Source organism: Camelus ferus, chromosome 6 (assembly GCF_009834535.1).
Source record: "Camelus ferus isolate YT-003-E chromosome 6, BCGSAC_Cfer_1.0, whole genome shotgun sequence".
NCBI lineage: Eukaryota > Metazoa > Chordata > Mammalia > Artiodactyla > Camelidae > Camelus > Camelus ferus.
Window position 1 is genome coordinate 90,383,374 of NC_045701.1, and position 18,293 is coordinate 90,401,666.

The following is an 18,293-nucleotide window of genomic DNA, read 5'->3' on the forward strand; positions in this document are numbered from 1 at the left end:
GTGGGCCTCTAATGGACCAATGATGACAACTGGTGGTGGATAAGTCATGGACGATGAATGACACATGTCTGGATATCTGAGGTCCATCACAAGAAATAGTCTACGCCTTCTCTTTGGTTTGCTCTTGTAGACAGATGTTAGGAATACACAAGGGTCACGTTCTTATTATGAATTCCTATTTGCATGTGTTATTATTAATGAATCAATGGTAGAACTATTAAGGAAACACAAATAATAGGTAAAGAGAAAGGAGTGAAACATCCAAACATAGACTCAAATGGTGAGGCAAGAATATTGATAAAACTGAAAACACTGATGCCCATAAGAAAGCAATGGAACAAGGGTGTCACTTCCTTGGCTAAGGATCATATAGACACAGGAAAATATGAGTTAATTTATTTTTTCTGGCTCAGTCTCAAGTTTGAGGTTGTTCCTTTGATTAAGAGAAAAATGTATTTACATCATGAAAAATTTATAAATACCCAAATAAATGAGTGAAGAAAATGTGGAAAGCAAAGATCAGTGGAGACAAGGCCTTAATTTTTGTTTAATTGTCGTTTGTGCCCGTACTTGTCAGAATGGATGCGTTCGAGCTGACACAACACTATTCTGCGATGACGAGCTCCACGACTGCACGTCCACGCGAGGAGCATGGACGCCCATGTGAGGAAGAGTCAAATTTCTTTCCTTGGTTTCAGCAGGGTTTCTAGGATAGTCAGTATGTTTTTAAAAAGTGCCGTATAGAGTCAAAGGTGGCCAATTACAGCCCAGTGGTAACTGCTGAATTTAATATGGAGCATTATATTCATATATATCACATCAATTTCATTGATTACAACATACATGACATTTAAGATAATTAAGGAAAGAGATATAGTGATGGGAGAATATTCTATATATAGATAAGGAATGTAAAGGCTCTTCTAGGGTTTTTGTTAGAAGTTATTATTAATGAATTAATGATTTGGTCAACAAATAGAAAGGAATGCAGAAAAAGAAGGACCATATTGGATCAGTGATGACCACTGGTGGCATATGAGTCGTACGCAATAAATATGTGTGTGGAACTCTGAGGTCCAACAGAAAAGAATGGTCGTCCACTGCTGTTGCTTGATGGTGTTCTGTGGACAGATGTCAGGATATGTGAGGACCTTGTCTTTAGTCATGTTGACACTTTCTCATTCTATTATTATATTTGGATAAGTGAGAGAATCTAAAAATAAATATGTAATCTGTAATCTTGTTTTTTGTCTTTATGTTCATACAGCCTATTTTTTTTAATAATTGGATCAAAGAATTAATCAGTAAACAAATAAATATGAAGGAGGTGAAATATTATCCAATTGTAAAAATACCTGGTTAGATAAGAGATATTCTCAGTATATTGTGAAAAAAAAATACTTATTGGAAAATATATGCTATAAAGGTGTTCTTTGAGTAAGAGTGACATAGATATTGCTAAGTAATAATGTTCATGTTGTCTGTCAGCTGCAAGGTTGATAATATTTACTTAAAAATAAAATATATGTTATTTTAGTTCATTGCTTATATAAATGACTGACCAAATTAAAGTTGGAGTGCAAGGACCAGTAAACTTAGTATCTCAACCTTTTGTGTCATCTGTTCTGTCTTGTATGCTTAGAATGGTTGCATTCATCTGATTTACACATTCCATTGTAACCAGGAGATCCATGGTGTCATCTATGCGTCTGCAGTTGAGGAGCCAGCAGACCCGTGTGAGCACAGTCAGTCCTCTGATCTTGGTTTGGGTGGGGCGCCTAGGCACATGGACTCCATTTCCAAAGTGCTTAGAGTATAATGCAAGAAGGCCACTTTTATCCTATAGACAATAACAAGACAAATAGGAAGCAATCTCTGGAGTACAGCCCAAGGGAGTCAGGGACCAGAGATTTGACATATATATTTATGTGGAAACGGTCCCAGAGACATACTGGGGATCCCAGTGCCTTCTTGGGGATCCCAGTGCCTTCTTGGGGTGGTGAACCATTCAGTTATCCATTCTAATGAGTGAATCTGTGCATTGATCAGTTCAGCGTATGGGACGAGTGAGGAGACCGTGGTCTTTCCTGGATCGATGATGATCCCTACCGGCGTATGAGTCATCGATGACGAATAATACGTGTCTGTGTCTGGAACGCTGAGGTCCAGTCCGAAAGACACGTCTCCTTTCTCTTCATGCCTTTTCGTTCTTTCCTGCCATGGAACGAATGAAAGACTCCATCACCAAACACTATGCATCCATGGAGAGAGAAAGTCTCAATCTTTCTGTCCCCTTGTCTGTTTGGTACTTTGCAGAATCACAGCTGAAGGTGATGTCGTCCTCCACTGTGATCAAGGTTCTAAGGGTCCTGGGGTCAGAGGTCGGAGACCAAGGTGAGGAGGGGTGCAAGGGCCTGTCTTGGTTGGGGTGGTTTGTTCGAGGGTTTCCATAGTGTTTTTCCCAATGAGGAGTACAATCCAAGGGTGCTTCTGTCCCACTGATGAGTGTGCTGGGAAACCTTATGTTGAGAAGGAGGTGCCAGAGAACATGGCTACTCATTCAGAATAGAGATGCCAGCAATTCTGGTAATGATTGGAGAGGAGTGTGGGATATTGCAGAGTCTTGCTTTCGGGTTTTGGATAGACATGTGTTTGTCTGATGATTGTCAAGGAAGTAATGACTAAATGGATCCAACTGTACCAAGGAAAGAAGTCAAAATGGGCCCCAGTGAACCCGTGGTGGTGGGCCGATGTGCCACGGCCAGTGAACAGTGTGTCTGGAACCCTGAGTCCAGCCACATAGACACTCCCTTGCTTCCGTGTCTTGTGTGATCCCACGGAGAGATGTCAGGAGTGTATAGCGATCCTGTTCGTATTTCGGGTCAATAGGTCTTGATTTTACTAATCTCAGTGGATCCATGAGAGAAGCAGTAGTGAGGCCAGGTCAGTAATAGGTAACGAAGGAAAGGTAAATCATTGTCTACCCGTCAGCATCCATGGCGAGGTGGGAAAGATGAACACAGATGGCCCCCGCTGATGCCCAGGATCAATGATTTGGGTCAAGGGCATCAGCTCTTTGGCCGAGCATGACCAGACGTGAATAATGATGGTTTCAGCTGTTCAGGCTCCTTCTGAAGTTAGAGGATTTTTTTTTTTTTTTTTTTTTTTTTTGCTGTTGCTATGCTTGTTGTTCTTTCGTTTGCTCATTTAGAGAAAAAACAATCCCTCCATTATGAAAATGTTATAAATTTGTAAGTGTTGAGTAGGTGAAAGGGCGGGAGAAGAATGAATGACAATGAATTCTCCTTCCTTTTTCTTTTTTTCCCTCACTGACTGCTGTGTGCCCCTCCAAACGGGCGCGTTCGAGGTGATGAAGCCTCCTTCCTCCATGGTGGGCCTTATGATTGCGTCTGTCTATTTTGGAGGCCCAGGGACCCCTGTGAGTACGAGTCAAGTTTCTGCTTTTGGCAGGGATGAATTTTTGTGCATGCTTATGTATGCTGTGGATTAATTGAAATTTCCATCTAGAATCACAGAAGGCACAGTGTAGCTCAGTGATAAACACAGGATTTTAAGAAATATGAATTGATTGATACATAGATGAAAATCAGCATCATGATATGAAAAATGAGATTCATGGATGAAGGAGTGATCTCTTGACAGAGGAGGGATCTCATGACTCTTCCCGGGTTTTGTGGATCCTGGGGGGGGGGGGGTCCATGATGATCAGTGAATTAGTGAAGCAGTCAAGGCATCGTGCAGAAAGCAATGCAGAAAAATGTGAGACAATACTGGATCAATGATGACTACTGGTGGCGTATGAGTTGTGTACGATGAATACATGACTGGAAGTCTGAGGTCCAACAGAACAGGAATCCAGGCCATTCTCCATGCGAGAAGGCATCTTGCAGACAGATGTCAGGGATGAAGGAGGGGCTAATTTTGGTCTTGGTTTGACCTTTTTTGTCATCTGCTTGGCTTTCTAGCCCTCAGAATGGCCACACTGGACCTGAATGAAGGAGTCCTCCTGGATCAGCCTAGGGCTGCACCTGCGGTTGAGGAGCCGGCAGACTCGCGTGAGCACAATCAGCCTACTGATCTTGGTCTGGGTGGGGCACCCAGGGACATCGACTCCATTTCCAAAGTGCTTGGAGTGTAATGCAAGAAGGCCTCTTTCATGCTATTGACAATAAAGAGATAAATAGGAAGCATTCTCTGGAGTACAGCTCAAGGGAGTCAGGGACCAGAGATCTGATACATCTAATGATGTGGGAACGGTCCCAGAGATGTACTGGGGATGCCAGTGCCTTCTTGGGATTGGTGAATCATTGAGTTATCCATTCTAGTGAGTGAATCTATTAATTAATCGATCAGTTCAGCCTATGGGACAAGTGAGGAGACCATGCTCTTTCCTGGATCGATGATGATTCCTACCGGCGTATGAGTCATCGATGACAAGTAATAGGTGTCTGTGTCTGGAACGCTGAGGTCCAGTCCAAAAGAGTGTCTTCTCTCTCTTCAAGCAAAGAGTGTCTCACTCTACTGTTGTCTGCTGTGCTTTATGCTCTTCAGATTGGATGCGCTTGATATGATTTAAACATCTTCCATGGTCATGACCTCTGGCTGCATCTGTGTGTGCAAATATGGAGACCATGTGAGTAAAAGTCAACGTTTTAGTTTGGGTGGTTTGTTTAGAGGTATTTACTGTATTTTTTAAACATTAAATATAATCAAAGAAGAAAAAAATGCCAAAATTAACTATTAAATTCATGTGAAATATTCAATTTATTAATCTATAAATGTACCTTCGAGGTCAGTTTTGGAAAAAGTTAGTTTTTGTGGAAAAGATTTTAGAGATACATATTAAGGATCTTTAAATATTTTATTTACATGCATTTATTAATGAATTAATCAACAAGCAAATGTTTATGAGAATGAAAAGAAAGAATGCTAATCATGGATCAGTAATAATGACTGGTTGCAGGTAAGTCGTGGATGATGAATAACGTACGTCTGATACTGTGATCCAACATACTGCCTAGTGTTATTTCTTTTATTTGATCCTATAGAGAAATGTTAAGATATACCAAATATAGGTATTTGGCTTATAGGTTTAGATTATTATGGATTAATTATAGAACATTAAATAAACATAAATAATAGGTAAAGAAAAAGGGGTGAAGCATTTTCTCTCTATAAACTTGTGGCCAGGCCAGAAATAGTATTAATAATGGAAAATACTGCAACTCAATAAAGGAGTAAATGGATCAAAATTGGCTCTTTGACTAAGAATCATATAAATATAGATGATTAAGAGTAGTTGTATTGTTGTGGGTCTGTCTCAAGTGAGTTGTTGTTCATTTTGGTAAGGTAAAAATGTCTACAGTATGAATAATTTATAAATAGCTAAATGAGTGAGTAAATGAAATGTGGAAACGAAGAATCAATGGAGATGAGAATTTAACTTTTTAAGAAAAATGTGCTTTGTACTTCTCAGAATGGACACACTCAAGCTGATTTAAGCAGTATACCGTGGCTGCAAACTCTGTGAGTCAGGAGCACTCCGTGTTAGGAGCACAGGGACCAATGTGAGTGATGGTTAAAGTCTCACATGGATTTCAGTGATTCTCTTGGTGGGGTATTTACTGTGTTGTTAAAAAGTCCTGTATATAAGAGGAATGGCCACCTCTAGACTAGTGATGAATACTGAGTGGATATGAAACATTAAAACAAAGAATATGAGGAAATACATTGATGTGAAAGTAATTCTGTACACAGAATAGGGATTTCAGAGCTTTCCTGGCTTTTTGTGAATAATTGGATTTTAAAGTTATTATTAGTCAATTAATAAATTTGTCAGTAAACACTGTAGAAGTGAATAAAGAGACTAGGCACAGCATTGGATCGATGATGACTGCTCGGTGCGTTATGAGTCGTATACGATGAATACGTGTCTGGAACTCTGAGGTCCAGTGCAAATGGATTCTGGCCCGTTGTCCCTCTTTCAGGTGATCTTTTAGACACACATCAGGAGTATACAAGGATCTTGATGTTCTGTTTATTTTTATAATTGGATCAATGCAATAGCAAATAATAAAGATGAAGGTGGTGAAACTTTGTCCAATTATAGAAATATATCGTTAGGTAAGAAAGATTATTAATATATATTGAAAACAAATAGCTGTTAGGAAATATATGGTCCAAGGAGGTTATTCTTTGACTATTGATGATGTAACTTTTGATAACTAGAAAATTTATGTTCTCTGTTAATGTCAAGATCAGTATTACTCGTTCACTCAGGAGAAAAAAATATAAATTATCCCAGTTCACTCCCTACCTAACTGACCGACTAAATGAAAGTGGAATTCAAGGACTAATGAAAATAACTTTTCCTTTTTCTTCTACTTTCGCTCATACTCCTTAGAATTTTCCCATTGGGCTGATCTAAGCTTTCCCCTGTGGCTGCCTCTGTGCTAAGAGCTTGGAGAGCAATGTGAGTAATAGTCTAAGTTCTTTCCTTGGTTTTCTGGTTTTATTTTTATAAGTTTTTCACTGTATTCCAAAAACATATGAAATGTAATTCATGACTGTCAACCATGGCCACACAGTACAAGTAAGGTTAATATGAGGCATTATGTGGATTAATCTCTACAGGAGACTCTGGGGTCAGTGAATAACAGGTAAGTATGTTCCATGGGAAGTAGTTTTATAGACAAATGAAAGTGCCAAAGACCTTGTTTGTTTCAAGTTTTTGTGACCATGAAGCATTTATTTTATTATTAGTGAACTGATGAATTAATAAGACATGTAGAGATGAACGAAGGTCAGAAAGGCCAAATCTGGGTAAATGATGACGGCTCATGGTGTGAGTCTTGGGTGATGAGCCCCACAGGTCTGGGGTTCTGAGGTCCAGCAGAAAAGAAATCTAGTACGTGCCCTTGTTGGGAGTGGTCCTATAGGGAGATGCCAGGCACAAATGAGGATCACGTCCTCAGTCTTTGTGTACAGGAGTATCTAGTAGTAGTAATATAAAAAACACAGCAGCAGGATTGGTAACCAAATGTGTGGGCGAGTAAACATGAAGAGAGGAAACACTGTTCATTGTTAAAGTATATAACAGAGAAATAGGGTGATATAAATTGGAGTGGAAAATAAAAGTGATTGAGTGTGTACGTCTTTGAATGACAGTGATAGTGATGATAGTTGTTTACTGATTCAGGTACAAATTTAACATCTGATTTATTAAGAAAAAATAAATATTACCCGAAATTAATAAATGACTATGCAAATGAATTGTGGAAACTTTCAGTCAGTGGAGAGGCAGCCTCAACATCTTTATCCCGTTGTCTGCGTGGTATGCTTCAGGACAGACGCTGGAGCTGGTTTGCAGCTTCTATTGTCATCAAGAGTGTCCTGCTGCCTCCTGGTGTGGAAGGAGACCAAGGTGAGAACGGTCAAGGTTGTCCTGGTCATATGTTTAAGGGTTGTATTATTAAAAAATATTACATTAATTTTAAAGTTTACCATGGCCTAATGATGAATAGGATAGGAAACATTATGTTGATTAGTTGATAATGTGCAGAACTGAGGTCTCTTAATGAGAAAGGTATAGTCTGTGTGGGAAATGAGTCTGTAAACCGATGTTAGGGAAATTCTAGAATCTTGTTCTAGAGTTTTTATGAACCATGTATTATTTTTATCCTTATCAATGAATTCATAATTTAATCAGTACAAACATACAAAGGAGAATAGGCCAAATCTTGGACCAGTAATGATGACTAATGACATAGGAGTCATAGATGATGAAAAAATATGTGTCCGAAACTCGGAGGTCCAATGCGAAACAAAATTAGCCTACTCCTTTGTTGAAACTATTTCTATAAAGAAATGTCAGACGTATAGAAATATCATATTCTTGTACTGATTTCATAGCCTTAGATTTGTCATTATTAATAGAATCATGATAGAATCATTAGACAATATAAATGAAGATGTAAAAAGAATAAGGAGAAGCACTGTCAAAGGTGTTACGAATAAAGGTGAAAACATTAATGCCTAGTAAGAAATGAACGGGTGAAGAGTCTGCCTCTGTGGCTGAGGACCATAAAGACACTAATAAGGAAATGTTTTTATTTTTCTGGTTCAATCTCAAGATTGAGTTTTTCCTTTTGTTAAGATTTAAAATATACATATTTAGGGAAAGCAATACATAACCTAAATACTGAGTTAATAAAATATGGAAAGCAAGGATCAATAGTGATTAGGTATCAATTTTTTTACCATCTGCTCTGTGCCGTTCTCCGAACAGATGCACTGGCGTTGATTTTAGCGTCTTCAGTGGTCGTGAGGCCTGTGGTTGCCTGTATATAATAGGAAGACAGAGATTAATGTGAGTAATAGTGAAATTACTTTCTTGGTTTCAGCCTGTTTTTTTTAAGTTATTCATGTAAAAGTGGAAAATATGTCTAAAGAGTGCAACTCTACCTCAGTGATAAATATGGGATATTGTTACCATTATATTGATTAATGTATATAAAAAAAACTGAAGATAATGAGAGATACAGTGTTGTGAGAATGATTCTATGTATAAATTCGGGACATAAGAAGTATTCCTGAGTTTTTGTGAATCATAACATTTAAAAATTATTATTGGTGGAGTAATTATTTAATCAGCAAACCTATAGAAATGAATGAGAAAAAGAAGGGCAGTATTGGATGAATGATGAGCAGTGAGGGTGTATGAGTCACATGTGATGAAGATGCGTCTGGAACTCTGACGTCCACCATGAAAGAAATCTAGTTCGTTGTCTCTGTCTGAATCAACCCCTTAAACTGATGTCAGGAATGTACACGGAAAAATAATGTTATATGACTTGGAATGGACGGTAAGTTTATCATGCACATTTTGCCCAGCGTGTTTTGTCTTTGATGAAGGGCTGTTATAGCGCCTGTAAGGAATAGTCAGCTATTGCTGAGTTAGTTTCAAGTTTGACAATTTGATTTATTAAGAAAAATATATTAACCTATATTGATAAATACCAGAATGACTTTATAAATGGATGATATAATCTATGGATCAATGGATAGAACGTGTCCCTTTTTTTTTTTTATCATTGGCTCTCCTCTTTACTCCTCAGAATGGACACACACGAGCTTGTGTAAGGATTCTTTGAAGGTCAAAAGCTGTATGGTTGCATCTTTGTATTAAGAGTATGGAGAACAATGTGAGTAATAGTCAAAGTACTTGACTTGGTTTGAGAGGTTTTTTAAAAACAACTATTCACTGTATTATTAAAAAGTATTGAATATTATCAAAGAAGACCGACCATACTGATGTTTAATATTGGGCTGATATGAAGCATTACATTGATTAATTCATACCTGGAACACTGAGTTCAGTTAAATGAAAGAGATGATTGAAATGAATGATTCTACAGGCAGATGTTACAGGATCTTCAGAATCTCAGTTTTGTTTTTTGTAACTTACATGTATTTTCCTTATTAATGAATTAATAAACAAATATAGATGAGAATGAAGAGAAAGACAGCCAATTATAGTCTAATGATGACGACTGATGGCACTCAGTCATATATGCTGAATTCTGTGTGTCTAGGACTGAGTCTAACACAAGAGGACTCCAGTCCATCTGCCATATTTTAAGTGACTATAGATAGATTTTGGAATTTCACAGTGATCTTTTTCTTGGTCTTTTTGCTCATGAATTTTAATAATATAAGACAATCAATGGCAGACTAAATTAGCAAGTGTGTAAATGAATAAAGATGAAGAGGATGAAGCATTGTTCATTAATAAAATATGTAGTCAGGAAAATGAGTGTTAATGTATACTGGAATACATAATAGAGGGACCAAACATATTATGTCTTGAACTAAGGATGATATTGACAGTGGTAGGTCATAATCAGTTATTGTCCTGAGTCAGTTGCAAGTTTGATGTCTATTGTATCGGAAGAAAAAGAAAAATTACCATAAAGTAATAAACACTTAAATGACTATGTACGTGGAGGATGGAAATTGTGAATAAATGGAGAGAAGAGAATGTCTAAACTTTTTTTTATCATTATGCCTGGTGGTGCTCTTCAGAATGGATGCACTGAGCTGATCTTAGCTCCTGTCATGATCAAGGTTATGTTGCCTTTGTGTCAGGAAAGAGAATAAGGTGTGTAATGGTAGACAAAGATAATATCTTGATTTCAGTCCTTTGTTTAATAGTGTTCGTGGCGTTATTAAAAAGTACTAAACATAATCAAAAATTATCCATGGCCCAATAATGGATATAATAGGAAACATCCTATTGATTAATCAACATTGAAGGCTCTTAGAGAAGAAAATACAGTGTATACGGGAAAAGATTCTATAGACAGACTTCAGGAATATTTAAGGATCTTGTTCTTGTGTTTTCCTAAATAATGTGACTTTTGTCAATATCTATGAATTAATGATTTAGTCAATATAAATGTAAAACAAATGAGGGTCTAATAATGGACCAGTAATCCTGACTGGTGGCATATGAATCACTGATGACGAGTACTGTGTGTGTGGGACTCTGAAGTTCAACCCAAGACCTAGTCTGCTCTCTCTGTTTGAAACGATCCTACAGACAAATGTCAGCAATGTACAAATATCATGTTCTTATTTTAGATTCATAGATTAAAAGATTTACTATTATTAGTGAATCAATGAGAGAACCATTAAATACAACTAAATAGATAAGGAAGAGGAGGGTGAAGCAATTTGCAGCATGAACATATGCAGTGAGGCAAAAAGTATTACTAATAAAAACTGAAAGCATTGATGTTCATTAAGAAATAAATGATTCAAGAATGTTACCGCTTTGGTTTAGAATCATATAGACATTAGTAAGAATCAGTTTTTTTCCTACTGGATAAGTTCCAGATTTGAGGTGATTCATTTTGTTAAGGGAAAAAGTATATTTAGGAAAAATTAATACCTCCACGAGTAACTGAAATGCAGAAATCAAGGATCGATGGCTGATTTTTTAGCTTTTGGTTTCTTGTTCTCCTTTGTGCTCTTCAGAATGGTGCACTTGGGCTGATTCAGCATTCCTCCCTGCTCAGGAGCTCTCTGGTTGCGTCTATGTGTTAGGGGTGTGAAGACCAATGTGAGTAATAGTCCAAGTTCTTATCTTGATGGGTGGTTTGTTTAAGAGTATTTAAAATATTATTTAAAAGTGTAAAAAATAATCAAAGATGGCCAACTGTAGACTAGCAATCAATAGGAGATGTGATCCATTATATTATTGAATAGATGTAAAACTGAGGATAATTAATGGAAGAAATTTATTCTGAGAATTATCCTATGTGCAGAATAGGTACATAAAAACTCTTCTTGGGTTTTTGTGAATCATAATGATTAAAAATTATTATTAGTGAATTAGTGATTTGATCAATAAAAAATCGAAATGAGTGAAGAAAAAGAGAGGCATTATTGGATCAGTGACGACTGCTGGTGGCGTGTGAGTCGTGTACGATGAGTATGTGTCTACAACTCTGAGGTGCAGCAGGAAACAATACCATAAAGTAATAAATGTTACCTGAGTGAACAAAAGGTGTGCTGCAAATGACCAATGCGTAGGAGATCTCAAATTTTATTTTCTGTTTTTTTTTTTTTTTTTTGCACTCCTCAGAATGGTCAGTCCTGTGCTCATGTTTGCACTCTGCCATGGCGTCAAGTTCAGTGGTGTCTTAGGAGCGTGGAGACAGTGTGAGCGATAGCTGGAGTTCTTGTCTTGGTTTGGGTGGTCTAAGGCTGGACAGTGCATTATTAAGAAGTGAGAAATGTAATCGAAGAAGGGTAACCACAGTCCAATAACAAACATGGGACTGTTGGAAAATGTTATGTTGAGGCCTACGTGTGTGAAACACTGAGGTCAAATCGAGAAACATCTAGTGTCTGGGAAAAGATTTTATAGATAGCCATTAGGGGTATCGAGGCTCTGGTTCTAGGTTTTTTCTGATTCATGTATATTTCCGTATTAGTAAGTAGTAAAATGATAAATAAATCAGTGGGCAAAGTATAGATGAAGAAAAAGATTCACGTGCTTGGACTTTTGATGATGACTGGTGGAGTCAAGGATATGAATAGTATGTGTGTGGAGTTGGGAAAGATCCTCTAGACAGTTGTTACGAACATTCAGTTATCCTGTTTTTGTGCTTTTGTGGAACGAGGATAATGATTATATTATTCTAAGCAAATTAATGCATGAAAGTTTAAGAAATAGGAATAAGTGAGTAAGAGATGGCCGTGCCTGGAGAAGCTATAGCTTATGCAATGGAACAGGTGTCAGAACGGATCATTTCTGTGGAGCTGGGATTCATGTTTTCCTTATCTCTCAGAATGCAGCACATGTAGGCAGATGTCTGAACTGTCAGCATTCACATTCTGGGCTGTCTTTGGTGTACAGGTTGTTTTTGTTTTATGACCAAATAGGAAAAATGTTTATAAAATTAAATAAAAGATTAAGCACTATTTAAATTAAAGAAGGCCAGTGATAAAAATTCGTCATGCACCGAGAGCTGTTGTGTTCACTAAATTCCATTACCGAGTTCCTTAGTCTGTTATCGCATTGGTAATGAGCAGCCGACTGCGCATGTGTTACTATTATTCCGTGCTGTTGCATTGAGTGTGTGCAATTTTATCATTACAGTGAATAAATGAATAAGTTAATAGCAATCAGTAGCTCAAAGGGACAAAACATGGGCCAGTAATGAGTGTGTCTTGAAATAATTATGATTTAACCAGTTCCTCTCAGATGATGTCCCTCTTAAGACAAAAGTTGTGGCTCCTGCAAGTTTGGGAGAACATAGATACACACAGTAGCATTTCTCTTCTGGGTTTCTGAGGCTTTAAACATTTTTCCATTTTTTTTTAAAGAAATGAATAATGTTCCCAATTAATTTATGAATTAATTAATAAATAAAGTAGAGTTAAGCATTGTTTGTTGGTATGAAATTGCCTTGGAACAAGCATTTAGATGACTCTAATTCTGCACAAGTTAGGCTTAAAGATGTAGGCGGGTGTATGTCTGGGGGGAGCATTGAGACGGATGTGCCTCAAAGACAGCTCTGGTTCTTGATTCAGGTGGAGGATTCAGAGGTGTCCATTGTTCTACGTAAAACTGATCATTGAATTAATTAGATAAAGAGGGGTGTTTTTGCGAGTCGTAGCAAGTGGCATGGTCCCAAGTTTAAGATTAATCAAAACCTGCTCCCCCTGCACCTGTTGGAGTATTAAAGCAGAGCTGAAATCTAGGATGTTTCATTCTTTTTACCACTTGCCTTCTACTCCCCAGACTGACTCCTCATTGCTGAAGGTGGTGGCTGGGGAGTCTCCGGGCAAGAAGCCTGCAGGCTTACGTCAGTGGTGCACACAGTTCTCTTCCCTAGGTGGGTAGTTCACTCATGGGTGTCCACTGTATTACAAAAAATGGATAAATGGCTACATCTGTACACAATATTTTAAAAGACCGAGGATTAGAATGCACTCCCCACCGAGGATTAGGGATGACCAGTCAGGGTAAAATCACATGTTTTTTAATATCATACCAGAACAGTGAGGTTCATTAATAAGTAAACAAACCAGAGATGTTACCTCTTTGGGGTCATTTAGACACAGAATAGTCATAGTCAGTGTTCTTACTCTAGACCACCGGTGAGTTCTAATTTGTTTGTTTTATTAAGAGAAACGGAAGTAAATAATTACATGAGTTAATTAGTTAACTAAATAGCAAGCAAATCAAGGGGGAAAACATGAATCCATGAAGAGAATTTTGTACAGTTCCCCCTTTTCTCCCAAAAGATAACTCTCTCATATTTTATTTACAATTTTTGAACTTATAAAAGAATGCATATTCATTTCCCCCTCCATTTAAAAATTTTTATTTATTTATGTTTTTGCTCTCTGCTTTTTACTTCACAGAACGGACGTGAGCGTAATCGTTCTGTGACGATCGAGACCTGTGTGGCTCAATGTGAGTAACGGGCAAGTTCTGCCCTGGCTGGGTGGTCTGTTTAGGGTGCTCATGTGTGATTAGGAGGTATGGACTGTATTTGATGGCTGTTCGTCTCACTACTTGTAACCCTAGGTAGTGGGATTTTAGTCCATCACACAGCAAGCAGATCTGTTTTCACTCAGAGCACCATGCGGACAGCTTGCCTGTCTGATAGTGACTTCTGATTTTTGCAGGTCGAACAATTGAAAAATAAAAAAGTATGGGGTATAATCAAAGCAGGCCACATAAGGACCAATGATGAGATTGTGTCATAAATTGAGGTTCAAGGTGAATCTGATTCAGCACAACACACACCCTTTGAAAAAAAGAAGTTCTAACCTCTTAGTTCTGTGGGTCAGGGACTCATAGCCTCTTGTCTGCAAGACTCACAGTTCTTCCTATGTTGGATAGTTCATTTAAGGGTGCTTATTATATTATTTAAATGAATAAAATTCATTCTTATCTCTGGTTCCATTTTAGTAATGGAGCCAGAGATAAGAATGCGACATAAAAAAAGAATCTGGCATGAATCATTGTTTATAATTAACTTTTGTCATGGTTACCTCATGTTCACTAAATTAAAACCCAAATCCTGGCCTTTTCATTTGCCAGCATCTCTGCATCCCACAGGATGGATGCATGGTAGTTACTGAAATTGTTCTCCAGTCGTGAAGATCTTGGCCTTATCTCTGTGGGGAAGGAACGTATCATGCCACGTGAGTAATAATGTTCTTGGTTCGGGTGGTTCACTCATGGGCTTCCATTATATCGTTATAAAAATAATAAATGTAATTAAAAATTTAAATGCTGTGCATTGACCTATGATAAGCATGTGTTATGAACCAAGTTGATGAGTAATGCAGTTTAGCACACACGAGGTACAAGAAGAAAAAGACACCTAACTTTCTCTATTCATTTCTAAACTTAAATGTCCCATTTTATGTTTTTCCCATTGATTATTTACACTTCTCTCTCTTAAATAAGTTCTAAGCTGTTACTCATTTAGGGAGTCAGTATTCCAGTTGTTGAGTAGGATGGTGGGTTCATGGTTGTTAATTGCAACATCTAAAAAGTGTTCAAATTAAATGCAGAAGGGCCACACCTGGACCAATGATGTAAATGGAATGCATCTGAATAAAAATTATGATCAATCATTTTTTGAACCACTGAGGTCCATGGCAAAAGGAGAATTAGTGCATGACTTTTTGGGGAATGATCTCAGGAAAGTTTGAGGATTGACAGGGTTCATGGATATTGATTTTACGTTATTAGTGAATAAACAAACAAACAAACAAACAAACATTCAAAAGAAAAGAAAGAGAGGACCAGACACGGACCGGTTTTGAGGATGTGTTCTAGAATGAGGAATTACTTCAATTCTGAAATACCTCGGTCCTTTAAGAAAACATGTACATAAAATTGTTCCCACTTTGTATAAGCAGTAGCTAGAGAGAAGTATTTAATAGTCAATGTCTGCTCTTAGCTGAAGTGAGTTACTAGATGCTTGATTCATGAAGAAAAAAAAATAGGATTAACTAAATGTTTAACTAAATGAATGAGTGCAAAATATGAACCAGTGATGAATGTATTTCATTCTTTTTTACATCTGTTTTGTACCCTGGAATGGCTGTACCTTGGTTGGTTCAATCATTAATGATGAAGATCTTGACTGTTAACTATATGGTCGAGGAGAGTACAGATCAGGGTAAGTTTTTATTCTTGGTTTGGTCCTTTTGTTTATGGATGATGACTATATTATTTAAAAAGAACAGATGGCTAAATGCAATAATAAATTAAAGAAGATTATGCAAGGACCAATGGTAAGAATTTGATAGGGATTGTGGTAAATTCATTTTGCAAAACTGAGAAAAGATAGATTTCCATTAAAAAAATGAAACAAGAATTTAGTCAGGTTACCTATTTTTACCATTCTGTTTAAGAAGTATATAGAGAGGCTTAATAATTAAAGTTTTTCCTCTTGTTTGGAAGTTGATTCTTTGCTGTCAACTTTCTTTTTGAAAATGAGTACCTGACTAAATTAATAACTAAGGAAAAATCAATATATAAAGAGGATTAAAATGACCAAGAGAATTCCAGTGATAAAATTTTATGAAATGAGAATTGTGATCAACCCAATTTTGCCTGAGATCCATTTAACCAAAAAAGATTTAATCTGTTAACCTCTGTGTATAATGAAGACAGACATAGATGTGAGAATATTCATCATTTTTGTTCTCTTATTTTGGTGGGTTCATGGGTGTTAATTATTATTATAAGTATTATAGTTTAATAAACCAATCTGTGGGAAATTAAATCAGAAGAGATCAAATCATGGACCAGTGATGAAAATGTGTTTTGAAACAATGATTATGATTATTACAATTCTGTACCACTGACATTTATGAAATAAAAAAAATATTTGTTTTAATAGTATGGAGTATGGATCAGTACTCTGCATGTTGTGCTGAGATAATTTGGGTATTTTTGCTTGCTGCTTACCTGGGTTCTTTCTTTCCCCTGTTGCAGGCACAGATACTAATGACCTGATCTATTTGGAGGGGATGGCAGGAAGCCCCGATAGCCCATATTTAAAACTTTTCTGGCATTTTGTTTCCGAGAGAGTGCTTAATTGATAACTGGTATCAAGGTATTAATTTCAGCTCAACAAGTATTGATCCCAAGCCATGCCAGGCTCTGTGTTGGGCATGGCGTTCCTATCTAAATCTCATCTTGTCCCAGCCATCAAGAAGCTCTTTGGGATTAGGAAGAGACCTACTTATAAATGTAATAATTCAATAGACTAGGGCAAGTAGAAGTGCTTTCAGAAGCACAAGAGGCAGGCCCCTCGGCTCAGTCTTAAACACCAGATGCTTTATAAAAGAGCTGATGCCTGAGCCAACGACCCCTCCCTAGGCCATGAGGTCCAGGAGGTTAGGAGTAATACTCCTCCTCTGCACTGCTCTGCCCACTGTGGGCAGCGCATGGAGCGCATGCGACACACGTTTGTCAAATGAGTCATTGAATAATGGATGAATGAAATAAAGACTGAAAGAATGAAGCAGTGAGTTAGTGAAGGAATCAGTCTTTCAGTAAATAAAGAAATGCAAAAAAATGAGAAAGTGTGAAGGAGTGTGCAAATGAGCGAACAAACTGATAATGTGTCGAGTAACTAAATACGTAAGTGCAGGAATGTATGGCGGACGAATGAGTGGATGAGTCCATGTGTAAGTGGAAATGTCAAGGGGTGGATGATGAGTGGCGAGTAAGTTGCCGAGTGAATGATTGAAAGACTCGGCGGTCAACGCGCCGATGAGTGCAAGATGAGTGCGCAGCTGGATGAGGGAGTTCATGAGTAGACTCCTGAATGAGTTAATGAGTGAATGGCTTCATGGGAGTTAATTAGTAATGAGGGAAGGAATGAGCCAGGGTGTCAGCGTGTGAATCCATCGGTGAGGGTCAATGAGGGACCAAATGAATTAATTGATCAACCAGTCAGAAAATGAGTGAGTGCATAAATAAGTCAATGAAAAGAGGACAAAGTTGAATAATTTAACTAATGAGTAAATAAATAAGTCAATGCATGAGAGAAATTAATGAGGGGGTGAATAGGCAAATGGCTGGAGGAATGAATACATTAGAGTTGTCGAATAAAAGAATAATTATTGAGTGAGTAGATGAGTCGGTGAATGGGCATGCCATCCAAGAGTAAATTAAGCGCTTTGTGAATGAATGAGTGAACAAGTGAATGAGTCAATAAATGTGTGAGGTCAGCGCTCCACGTGGGAGGTAATGAGTGGGTGAGGTCACACTGGCTTCCTTCCCCGACCACACCACCACAGTGAGTTAGCCACACCCCAGCGCCACAGCCCGTTATAAACTCCTCACAGAGCACCCACCCTACTCTGTCCTGGACACTTGTTTACATGTCATCATTAAACTGATCTGCCCTGAGAGCCAGGAACTGGGTCAAATTCTTCTCTGTATCCCAGCCTGAGCCTAGGAGGCACCCAGTAATTTATTGCTGAATGAATGAACCAATAGCTAAAAATACATGTGCTTTTGTGGAGCCAGGATAGCCCTTCTCAGAATGGTCCGGGGGCTGTTCTGCGGGGAGTTGTGTCAGATGGCCTGCGGCATCCTCCCATACAAGTCTGGGTTCTCCCCTAAGTCCAGCTTCCTGTGTCCAGTGCCAGACAGTGAGACAGAATACTGGCAGTTCTGACTGCCCTGGACACTGGCCCACCCTTGGGCAATGTTGGCT

The 18,293-nt window shown here is 37.9% G+C and overlaps 12 non-coding genes and 3 pseudogenes across 12 annotated transcripts; all 15 read left to right on the forward strand.

The window, feature by feature from the left end:
* The first annotated feature begins 12 nt into the window (after nt 1-12).
* On the forward strand, nt 13-87 carry LOC116664527. The gene has a single exon (XR_004321057.1). It is a non-coding gene; the product is annotated as a small nucleolar RNA SNORD113/SNORD114 family (small nucleolar RNA).
* Nucleotides 88-1,008: 921 nt separating this feature from the next.
* Nucleotides 1,009-1,080, forward strand: LOC116664531. Its single transcript, XR_004321061.1, has one exon. It is a non-coding gene; the product is annotated as a small nucleolar RNA SNORD113/SNORD114 family (small nucleolar RNA).
* Nucleotides 1,081-2,088: 1,008 nt separating this feature from the next.
* Nucleotides 2,089-2,169, forward strand: LOC116664544 (annotated as a pseudogene).
* Nucleotides 2,170-3,792: 1,623 nt separating this feature from the next.
* Nucleotides 3,793-3,864, forward strand: LOC116664520. The gene has a single exon (XR_004321049.1). It is a non-coding gene; the product is annotated as a small nucleolar RNA SNORD113/SNORD114 family (small nucleolar RNA).
* Nucleotides 3,865-4,413: 549 nt separating this feature from the next.
* LOC116664559 lies at nt 4,414-4,494 on the forward strand (annotated as a pseudogene).
* Nucleotides 4,495-4,957: 463 nt separating this feature from the next.
* Nucleotides 4,958-5,030, forward strand: LOC116664575. Its single transcript, XR_004321097.1, has one exon. It is a non-coding gene; the product is annotated as a small nucleolar RNA SNORD113/SNORD114 family (small nucleolar RNA).
* Nucleotides 5,031-5,900: 870 nt separating this feature from the next.
* Nucleotides 5,901-5,973, forward strand: LOC116664537. The gene has a single exon (XR_004321067.1). It is a non-coding gene; the product is annotated as a small nucleolar RNA SNORD113/SNORD114 family (small nucleolar RNA).
* Nucleotides 5,974-6,840: 867 nt separating this feature from the next.
* LOC116664571 lies at nt 6,841-6,913 on the forward strand. The gene has a single exon (XR_004321092.1). It is a non-coding gene; the product is annotated as a small nucleolar RNA SNORD113/SNORD114 family (small nucleolar RNA).
* Nucleotides 6,914-7,761: 848 nt separating this feature from the next.
* LOC116664554 lies at nt 7,762-7,837 on the forward strand (annotated as a pseudogene).
* Nucleotides 7,838-8,712: 875 nt separating this feature from the next.
* On the forward strand, nt 8,713-8,784 carry LOC116664539. The gene has a single exon (XR_004321069.1). It is a non-coding gene; the product is annotated as a small nucleolar RNA SNORD113/SNORD114 family (small nucleolar RNA).
* Nucleotides 8,785-9,555: 771 nt separating this feature from the next.
* On the forward strand, nt 9,556-9,626 carry LOC116664578. Its single transcript, XR_004321099.1, has one exon. It is a non-coding gene; the product is annotated as a small nucleolar RNA SNORD113/SNORD114 family (small nucleolar RNA).
* An 877-nt stretch (nt 9,627-10,503) lies between these two features.
* Nucleotides 10,504-10,578, forward strand: LOC116664561. Its single transcript, XR_004321081.1, has one exon. It is a non-coding gene; the product is annotated as a small nucleolar RNA SNORD113/SNORD114 family (small nucleolar RNA).
* An 892-nt stretch (nt 10,579-11,470) lies between these two features.
* On the forward strand, nt 11,471-11,542 carry LOC116664548. The gene has a single exon (XR_004321074.1). It is a non-coding gene; the product is annotated as a small nucleolar RNA SNORD113/SNORD114 family (small nucleolar RNA).
* Nucleotides 11,543-14,091: 2,549 nt separating this feature from the next.
* LOC116664597 lies at nt 14,092-14,237 on the forward strand. The gene has a single exon (XR_004321118.1). It is a non-coding gene; the product is annotated as a small nucleolar RNA SNORA79 (small nucleolar RNA).
* An 898-nt stretch (nt 14,238-15,135) lies between these two features.
* On the forward strand, nt 15,136-15,209 carry LOC116664576. Its single transcript, XR_004321098.1, has one exon. It is a non-coding gene; the product is annotated as a small nucleolar RNA SNORD113/SNORD114 family (small nucleolar RNA).
* The last annotated feature ends 3,084 nt before the right edge of the window (nt 15,210-18,293 follow it).